The sequence below is a fragment of the Giraffa tippelskirchi genome, chromosome 9 (genome assembly GCF_054371585.1).
Source record: "Giraffa tippelskirchi isolate mGirTip1 chromosome 9, T2T-mGirTip1v1.2.pri, whole genome shotgun sequence".
NCBI classification, from domain to species: domain Eukaryota; kingdom Metazoa; phylum Chordata; class Mammalia; order Artiodactyla; family Giraffidae; genus Giraffa; species Giraffa tippelskirchi.
In genome coordinates, this window is record NC_137283.1 from 7,731,271 (window position 1) to 7,742,359 (window position 11,089).

Consider the following 11,089-nt stretch of genomic DNA (forward strand, 5'->3'; position numbering starts at 1 on the left):
CCAACACTGGAAAAGACCCAGCTGCTGGGAAAGATTGAGGGCAGGAGGAGAAGGAGGCAGCCGAGGATGAGATGATTGGATGGCATCTCATCTCATCTCAATGGACATAAGTTTGAACAAACTCTGGGAGATAGTGAAGGACAGGAAAGCCTGGTGTGCTTCAGTCCATAGAGTTGCAAAGAATCAGACACAACTTAGCGACTGAACCACAACAATTCATTTAATGTGTATATTTATCAGCCCAGTGCCAGTGGATGGCAAATAGCAAGTACTCAATAAAGCAATGCGCTTTTATTATTTACAATGACATGAAATAAATATCTGCTGGATAGATTGTTCCAACCCATGGGTTAGCAGGCTGTAGCTTCTCTTTTCAATGTTTTGTGTTATCCAGTATACTCCAGGAGAAGGTATGTCAAGTCCATTCCTGAATTAACCTACACTTGAACCCAATTTCTCTATTGCATGGCACCTTAAGGTCTCAACCCTCATTACCAAAGTCAGGTCTTTTTCTGCTGGTCACCACTGCTTGTATTGTAATTGTTCCTGGGAGTTGCAGCTCTCCGCTACCTCAAGTGTTCACAAAGGTCTCCTTTTTTACCTCCAAACACTCCATATAGCAGGTTTACCAAAAGTGTTAACATAAGTGAATGTTAGTATAGAGAACATGGAACTTTGAAACTGTATATCAGGGGACTTCCCTGCTGGTCCAGTGGTTAAGAATCTGCCTTCCAATGCAGGCGACATGGGTTCGATCCCTGGTCAGGGAACTAAGGTTCCACATTCTGTGGAGCAACCAAGCCTGGGTGCTACAACTAGAGAAAGACCAGGTGTTGCAATGAAGACCAAGCACGGCCAAAAACAGAAAAAAACCTCTATGTCAATCTTTACTACTCCTAAATCAGCCATGCTGCAAAATCTTATTTTTTTGTATCAGCTAACAGCTCTTAAAAGACTCTTTACAGCTTTTACAACCTACAAAGCAAAAGACAAAAATTACAGCTATAACTTTTAAAACAATATTTTCTCTTTCCCTAAGACCCTAGGAACAGTGTTCCCACAATACTCTCTACAATGAAGGAGTATTAAAACCACCTTTTAAAATGATATTTTTTTCCTGTGTCTTTCCACCAAGGATTCCAATATATTAAGGCTCTAATTTATATAAAATAACCCTGTGTGTGCATGCATGCTCACTCAGTTGTGTCCGACTCTTTGCAACCCCATGACCGTAGCTTGCCAGGCTCCTCTGTCCATAGCATTTCCCAGGCGAGAATATTGGAGTGGGTTGCCATTTTCTCCTCCAGGGAATCTAGGGATTGAACCCCCAACTCCTATATTGGCAAGAGGATTCTTTACTACTGAGCCACCTCGGAAGCCCTATATAACTCCATACTCTCCATATTAAGATACATCTTTTTTAAAAAAAAAAAAAGATACATCTTTTTATGTGACCAAGAATATTCACAAAATATGATTTTTTAGAAGTTAATAAATTTCAAAAAATAGAAATGATATAGGCAACATTAGTTTTTGAAAATTATTTTTACCTAATGTAATTAAATTAGAAATTAATATGACTATACCAGTAAATCATAAACATTTTAAACATGTTTTGGATTAAAGAGGAAATTGAAAGTGAAATTGTAACTGAATTTCATATAGGAAAACCTCTGAGATACATACAAAAGTACTAAGTTCTAATACATTAATTTTTTAAAAAGCAAGACTAACAGTAAAATAATTAAATGTTCAAATCAAGAAATTAGAAAAACACAAGAAAATAATCTCAGCATTATAAAAATTAATGAATTAAATATAAAAGTAAAATTAACAATTTTTTAAAGTGGTAGATCTGAGAAATAAATCCCAAACACAATTTTTGAAAAAAAATAAAGCAAGATTAATAAACTGTTTTTTAAACTTAATTGAAGTTAAGAGTAAAATCATAAATATATAAAATAAGAATTTATATGAAAGTTAAATATAGATACAGGAGAATTTAATAGATTAAGGTGAGACTATCTTGTATATCACTAGAAAAGAAATTTGAGAACCTGGTTCAAACGAGGGATTGCCAAAACTGACCTTAGAATGGGTAGAAAATATAAACAGATTGAGTGCCGTAGAAAAATGGGGGGAAATATTAAAGAGCTACTCCCCCAAACCACCATGGCACAAACATTTTCACTGAAAAGTTCTACCAAACCTTAAGAAATAATGACTCTGTGCTTCTGTGTTCTAAAGCATGTAATGAAAAGACTTCGTAATGTTTAACAAAGTGAATATAACCACAAAGATATTACCAAAACCTAAAACTATAGCTTAATATAACTTACAAATATTTATATAAAAATCAGAGACTTCACTTTGCCAACAAAGGTCCATATAGTCAAGCTATGATTTTTCTAGTAGTCATGTATGGATGTGAGAGTTGGAAAGAAGGCTGAGCACCAAAGAATTCAAACTTTCGAACTGTGGTGCTGGGGAAGACTCTTGAGAATCCCTTGGACAACAAGAAAATCAAAGAAGTCAATCCTAAAGGAAATCAACCCTGAATATTCATTGGAAGGACTAATGCTGAAGCTGAAGCTCCAATACTTTGGTCACCAGATGCAAAGAACTGACTCATTTGAAAAGACTCTGATGCTGGGAAAGATAGAAGGCAGGAGGAGAAGGGGACGACAGAGGATGAGATGGTGAGATGGCATCACTGACTCACTGGACATGAGTTTGAGTAAACTCAGGGAGATAGTGAAGGACAGGGAAGCCTGGTGTGATGCAGTTCATGGGGTTGCAAAGAGTCGGACATGACAGGGTTGAAGAATAACAACAAAACAGAATTAATGCATGCATGCATGCTAAGTCACTTCAGTCGTGTCCAACTCTTTGCAACCCCATGGACTATAGCCCGCCATGGGATATAATCCTCTGTCCGTGGGATTTTCCAGGCAAGAATACTTGAGTGGGTTGCCGTTTCCTTCTCCAAACAGAATTAAGGAGTACATTAAAAGAATAATACAGGAACTTCCCTGGGGGTCCAGTGGTTAAGACTCTGCACTCCCAATGCAGGGGGCATGGGTCCAATCCCTGGTTGGGAAATTAAGATCCTGCATGCTGCATAGCACAGCCTATTATTATTTAATTAAAAATAATAATAAATGAAAATAGAAAAAATGATACAGCTTCATTAAGTGGTATTTACTCCAGGAATGCAAGGATTGTTCAATAATTCACCACTAACTAGAGGAAAAGCAAAATCAAATTATCTCCACAAGTCCTGAAAAACATTAATGAAGTCTAACATTTATTTTTTATAGTATTTAGACAGGAATAATGAGATAGGTTTTTTAAAATAAATTATATTGAGATAACTGGCTATTCATCTGAAAAAAAAAAGAACTGCATTATTTCTTTTCAATTTGTACCCAAATTTCAAATGTATTAGATTAAATGTTAAAAAAAAAAAAAAAGGAAAACTTTTAAAAGTATCAGAAGAAAATGTGGGAGAATTTTCAAAACAATTTGAACCAGGGAAGAACTTGCCCAGTAACACATAAAAATCAAGAACAATAAAGCAACACATTTATATATTGAACTATCTAAAAAAACAAGAGAGAATTCTGCATAGCACTGAAACCTCATAAAGAAAGGAAAAGGATAACTAATAAACTTGGAAATAATATTTACATCATAGAGTGTTAATTTTCCTGATATATAGTGCCTACAAATTAATAATAAATAGCAAAATCCAATATAAAAGTGGAAAAGAACATAAAGAGTGCCCAGAAAAGGAAATACCAATGGCTCTTAAATATATAAATACATGCATAATGCCATTCACTGTAAAAGATACCATTTTTTACATGTCAGATTGGCAAATATAAAACAAATAGCTACACATCATGTTGGGGAGGGTTAGACAAACAGCCATTTCCACATATTTTCAGTGGCAGTGAAAACTGATTTAACTTCTGTGGAAAGCACTTCAGCAATAACTGGCAAAATACATGTACTTTTTGACCCAGAAATTCCTCTAATGAGAACTTTTCCTATAACAATATTCATAATTAATGATGTTTCACACAAAACAGGATTCACTATAGCATTCCCCTATGTACTTATTTAGTACTTAGACTTTGGAAACAATCTCAGCATGTGCCTTGTCCTCAGTCGTTGTCAACTCTTTGTGACCCCATGGACTACAACCTCCCAGGCTCCTCTGTCGATGGGATTTTCCAGACAAGACTACTGGAGTGGGTTGCCATTTCCTTCTCCAAGGGATCTTCCCCACCCAGGGATCGAACCTGCATCTCCTGTGTCTCCTGCATTGCAGATGGATTCTTTACCCACTTAGCCATTAGGGAAGCCCTGCATGGAAACAATCTACATGTTCATAATTAGAGGACCAATTTCCTAATTACAACGGAATACTGAACAGCTTCCACAAATGAAACAGCATTGTTTACTGGTTAGGCACCATCTTCAACATATATTTTCAAATAAATATGCAAAACAGTGACAATGATACCATTTGTTTGTATTAAACAAAAATAAACCCATCAACATGCATATTTCATACATCTAATTTATATGTACATATGATATATATGGGCTTCCCTGGTGGCTCAGACGGTAAAGAATTCATCTCAATGTAGGAGACACAGGTATATTTTTATTTTATATTTCTGTTAGTTTATCCAAAACACTGGCAACCCTGGTTACCTCTTATGAGTGAACTGGATCCCTGGAGGAGAGATGCAGGAAGGAACCTTACTTTTCACTTTATCCTCTTGACTTATGTTCCCTAGATGCGGAAATAGGAATTCTTGAGTATGTGCTTTCAAGGAAAGGGCAGGGATCAAAAGCTAAGCAAGAGGGCTTTCCCTGGTGGTCCAGTGGTTAAGAATCTCCCTTGCAGGCCTTCCTCCGTGATCCAGTGGCTAAGATTCCACGCTCCCAGTGCAGAGGGCCTGGGTTTGATCCCTGGTCTGGGAACTAAGTCCCATATGCCGCAACTAAAGATTCTACACACAGCAGCTAAGACCTGACACAGCCAAATAAATAAATAAAAATATATATTAAAAAAAAAAAAAAAAAAGAATTTGCCTTGCAATGCCAGGCACACAGAAAGATCCCACATACCATGGGGCAATTAAGCCCCCGTGCCACAACTACTGAGACCATGTTCTAGAGGCTGAAAGCTGCAACTACTGAAGCCCATGAATCCTAGAGCCGGTGCTCCACAACAGGAGAAGCCACTGCAATGAGAAGCCTGTGTACCACAGCTAGAGAGTAGCCCCGGCTTGCCGCAGTTAGAGAAAGTCCACTCATAGCAACGAGGATCCAACACAGCCAAAAATAAAATAAATAAGTAAACACTTTTTGAAAAAGTAACAGAAAAAAAAATAAGCAAGAATGTGTCTTACCTGGAGTCTAGCTTCTGCCTGACTCCTTGAGGAGCTCTGAAGTGTGAGCTGTACCTTGAGATAGAAAGTCCAGGCTTTTGTATCCTTATCAGTCAGTCTCTGGCTATAAGCTGACTTCAGGAGGAGGGAGTATCCTCTCAGGAGAAGGGGCTTCCATTGGCTAAAGGTAAATCAGCCCTGAACACTCATTGGAAGGACTGATGCTGAAGCTCAAGCTCCAGTATTTTGGCCACTTGATGTGAAGAGTCGCCTCATCGAGAACGACCCTAATGCTGGGAAATATTGAGGGCAGAAGGAGAAGGGGGCGACAGAGGATGAAATGGTTGGATTGCATCACCAACTCAATGGACATGAGTTTGAGCAAACTTCAGGAGATAGTGAAGGACAGGGAAGCCTGTCTTGCTTCAGTCCGTAGGGTGGTAGAGTCAGACATGACTTAGCAACCAAACAACAACAACAGCAAATCTCCAGGAAAGGGGCCACTCTGAGGAATTAGCAATCAATTTTTCAAGCAGCCAAGGAACTATATTAGAAAAAGGGATGTATACTCTATAGGTGTCTACCACAAACTCACTGTACTGCCTGAAATCTATATGTCAGTATTTAAAAAAAAAAAAAAAAACAGTTAAAAAATCAATATTACAGAATGGTCTCTTTTTGTTATTTGTCAAGATTCTAAATCCAGCACAGATGCCAAAATTTAAACAGTAAAAGTTAGCCTTCAAAATACTTAACAAGATTCCGGTGTTGGACAATGTTAGTCAATTTTTCCTCCAGTATTGGAACAGATTGGGTTTTTTTGGACAAGTACCACATGAAATAGTTGGCTTGCATTTAGGTGACCTCCTGTTTGAAAAATCCACAACTTTAAACATTGGACTCGTTCATTGACCACAGTCCCCAGGACACAAAGAGGAACTGAGGGAAGAGTAGATGTTTATCTCCTTTCCCAGGCTCATCCCAGGACGAAGGGTAAGGGGACCAAGCTTATCATTTGTCTCTATCCTTTATTTGTCCATACCAAATATAGTTATAAACGTTGTGTATGGTGGTGTACAGGAAAAATTTTCCAGAAATTGGACAGAGGGCAAAAACATGATTAGGGAAACCTTTTTTCCTGGCTGCCGGGCATGTGGGATCTTAGGTTCCCAGCCAGGGACCAAACCTGCATATCCTGCAGTGGAAGTGAAGAGTCCCAACCACTGGACCACCAAGGAAGTCCCCATGTTCGAGCACTTTCTCATAAACTCTCCTGAGATCATGTCTCTCAGAAAGTGTAACTTCGTTCGGCTAGCAACTGATTAGGGCCTAGATATCTCGCAACACTGTAAAGTTAGATGTTAACTTGCAAAAACTGGTAAAGTATGATATTTTCCCCCTATCTGACAGAGAATCCAAAGGCTTTGATTTTATTGCCTTGTAGGAGATAAACCGGTTTCATATCTAACTTAGCACTTTGATCTCAGCATTCCTTTCCCACTGACATTTATACCCCAGGTTTTCATGTGTGCATGGCAAGTGTTGGTTGCTAAGTCATGTCCAACTCTTTGTGATCACATGGACTGTAGCCTACCAGGCTCCTCTGTCCATGGGATTCTCCAGGCAAGAATACTGGAGTGGGTTGCCTTTCCCTTCTGCAGGGGATCTTCCCGACCCAAGGGATGGAACCCATGTCTCTTGCGTCTCCTGCATGGCAGGTGGGTTCTTTACCACTAGTGCCACCTGGGAAGCCCCCCAGGTTCTCATATTTTCATTCAACTATTTATTCTGTTTTCTGGTTCCTTCATTAATGAGTTAAATAAAACTTTGACATGTGCTATTTATATGAGGATCATGCTTTGTAAATAATTTGAGAAAACATGTTTTTTTTCAGTGTAAATTAACCTAGTGTAAAATTATATGGTTAAATACACATACAATGTAGCTTGTTGTGAAAAAATGCATTGAGTGACAGTGGAATAATACATTGAATCCCAGTGGAATAAAATGCTACCAGATTCATTATACACTATCTTCTCTCTTGAGGGCAGGGTTGTATATGTGTTTAAATCTGGGTTTTTGACTATTAGCCTGGCTGCTGAAGGACTTGACATACTGACATAGGTGATGCTTTGAAAAATGGCTTCACCAGGAAAGAGATTAAAAATAAAAAATATTCATGTATTTTTCCTGGTGCATTTTCTCTTGAAATGTCCTTGGGAGAGCTCTGGGACTAGGGTTGCCATATTTAGCAAATAAAAATACAAGACATCTAGTTAAATTTGAACTTCAGATAAACAAGTAATAATTTTTAAATATATCCCAAATATTGCAAGCATTTTATCTGAAGAGCAGAGCCTAGAGCATCTCAAAGTTCAGGGGATACAAGAAGCACATGGCGCACACCTCAAGGAAACCAGAATTGAAAGAGACACATGTGCCCCAACGTCCATTGCAGCACTACTTACAATAGCTAGGACAGGGAAGCAACCTAGATGTCCATCGGTGGATGAATGGATAAGGAAGTTGTAGTGCATATACACAATGGAACGTTATTCAGCTATAAAAACGCTGAGTCAGTTCTAATGAGTTGTTTGAAACTGGAGCCTATTATACAGAGTGAAGTCAGTCAGAAAGAGAAACACCACAAATACTGTATATTAATGCATATGTATGGAATTTAGAATGACAGTAATGACGATTCTACATGCAGGGCAGCAAAGGAGACACAGACGTAAAGAACAGACTTTGGACTCAGTGGGAGAAGGCAAGGGTGGGATGATTTGAGAGAAGAGCATCAAAACACATACATTACCATATGTACGATAGATGGTCAGTGCAAGTTCCATGCATGAAGCAGGGCCCCCAAAGCCGGTGCTCTGGGACAACCCAGAGGGAGAGAGTGGGGAGGGAAGGGGCAGGGGGGGTTCAGGACAGGGGGGGACACATGTATACCTGTGGCAAATTCATGTTGATGTATGGCAAAAATCCTCACAACATTGTAACTATCCTCCAATCAAAATATATCAATTAATTGAAAAAAGAAGAAGCACAAGGGGGAAGCAAGTGGTTGCCAGTACTGTCTGGAATGCAAAGGATCGTGGGTAGCGTTTGAGTCCTCTGCTGGGGAATCCCAAAGGCCAGTCCCAGCAAGTAGAATCCTGTTGTCAATTCCAAGGAGTGAAAGTTGAATCCTTGGGTCAGGCGCTTGGTGGCCCTGTAGTAGGGCAAGCAGCTAGAGTCAGGAATGGGGCCAATCAGGAGAACTGACAAAGCTGCTCTGAAGAGTAATGTGTTACAGAGGGGTTTGATCGCCCAAGGACTCTCGAGAGTGATCCAGATGAGTGAGTTGACTAGCCATATTTTAAAATTCAGACTCAAAGAGAACATTTAAAAAAAAATTATTTATTTGGTTGTGCTGAGTCTTAGCTGCCTCATAAGGGATTTTTAGTTGCAGCTTGTGAACTCTCTCAGCTGTGACGTGTGGAATCTAGTTCCCTGACCAGGGATCAAACCTGGGCCTCCTGCATTGGGAGCTCAGAATCTTACACATCAGACCACCAGGAAAGTCCCCATAAATTTTTTTAAACATATATTTATTTGATTGCATTGGTTCTTAGTTGCCGCAGGCAGGATCTTCATTGCATCATGTGGGATCTTTCATTGCAGTGCGCAAACTCTCTAGCTGTGGCTCTCGAACTCAGTCGTTATGGGACACAGGCTTAGCTGCCCTGTGGCAACTAATTCCCCAGCCAGGGATAGAACCCATGTCCCCTGTATTACAAGGCGGATTCCTAACTACTGGTCCACCAGAGAAGTCCCATATTTTAAAAATTGTTGTATAATGTATATAACATAAAATTTATATGATGCCAACCATTTTTAAGCATACAACTCAGTAGCAATAAGTACATTCACAGTGTTGTACAACCACCACGAGTATCTATTTCCAGAACTTTTTCACCTTTACAAATAGAAACTCTCTCTCAAAAACAAAAATTCCCCAGTCTCTGGTAACCTCTATTATACTTTCTGTCTCTATGAATGTGCTTATTCTAGGTATCTCATATAAGAGGAAGAGTACAATGTTTGTTCTTTTGTATCTGGCTTATCTCACTAAGCATAATGTTTTCAAGTTTTATCCGTGTTGTAGCATATATTAGAATTTCATTTCTTTTTAAGGCTGAAGACATTCCATTGTATATATACATACAGACCACATTTTGTTTATCCATAAAGAGGACATATATGTGTGGACATTTCATTTTTTTCAATTTGCCTAGAAACAGTTATTCATTGCTACATAAAAAAAATCACACCATAGTAAGGTGTATTAAAATAACAACTTGAGGGACTTCCCCGGTGGTCAAGACTCCATGGCAAGGAACATGGGTTTCATCTTTAGTCAAGAAACTGAGATCCTGCATGCAATGTGGCCAAAAAAAAGAACAAATAGTATTTTAAAATTGTGTTTTGTACTCCTCAAATCTACAGAGTCAATGCAATCTGTATCAAAATTATAACTGTTTCTCTCTCTCTTTTTTGTTTTTTTTGCAGAAATGGACAAGCTGATTCTAAAATCCATACAAAATTTCAAGGAACTGAGAACAGACAGAAGAATCTTAGAAAAGAAGAGTAAAGTTGGAGAACTCACACTTCCCAATTTAAAAACTTACTGCAAAACAATAGTAGCCAAGACAGTATGGTATTGGCATAAGGACAGACATAGAGAGCAAGAGAATAGAAATGAGAATCCAGAAATGAATATATAAATTACTGGTCGATTGAAATTTGACAAGAATGCCAAAACCATTCAAGGGAAGAAACAATAGCATTTTCAACAGTTGGTGCTGAGACATCTGGACACCCACATGCAAAAGATTAAAGTTGGATCCCTGTCTCACATAACATACAAAATTAATTCAAAATGGGTCAAAGACCTAATGTAAGAGCTATAACTATAGTACTCTTAGAAGAAAACAGTAGTAAATTTTCATGACCTCAGATTTAGCAATAAATTCTTAGATATGACACGAAAAGCATGAACAACAATGGAAAAAAAAAAGATTTCACTGAAATTAAAAAATTCTAGTGTCACGTTTCGAATGACATTACCGAGAAAGTGAAAAGACAACTCACAGGATGGGAGAATGTATTTGCAGATCCTATGTCTAATTAGGGATTTATATCTAGAATTTATAAAGAGCTCTTAAAACTCAATAATAAAGACATATAACCCAATTTTTAAAACACCAATGAATCTAAATAGACATTTCTCCAAAGAATATATATAAATGGCCAATAAGCACACATATTGATGACAATATAATTAGTCATCAGTGAAATGCAAATCAAAACCACAAAATACCACGTCACACCCAGTAGGATGGATATAATAAAAAAGTCAGAAAATAATATGTTGGTGACAGAAACTAGTCACAAAATATTACGTATTTATGATGCCACTTATATGAAATGTCCAGAATTTGGTAAATCTACAGAGACAGAAGATAGATTATTGATTGTTTGGTCTAGGAAGAAAGGCTGGATGGGAGATCATAGCTAAAAGGTACAGAATTTCTTTTAGGGGTGATGAAAATGTTCTAAGATTAACCTTTATGATGGTTACAAATATCTGTAAATATACTAAAAACCATTGAATTGTACACTTTAAATATGCA

The 11,089-nt window shown here is 38.0% G+C and overlaps 1 long non-coding RNA gene across 1 annotated transcript in view; it reads left to right on the top strand.

Moving 5' to 3' along the window:
* LOC145520560 (uncharacterized) overlaps positions 1-10,313 on the top strand; it is a 63,225-nt gene extending 52,912 nt beyond the window's left edge. The window contains exon 9 of the long non-coding RNA XR_014064583.1: positions 9,966-10,313. This is a non-coding gene — a long non-coding RNA (uncharacterized LOC145520560). The remainder of the gene's footprint in view (positions 1-9,965) is intronic.
* The last annotated feature ends 776 nt before the right edge of the window (positions 10,314-11,089 follow it).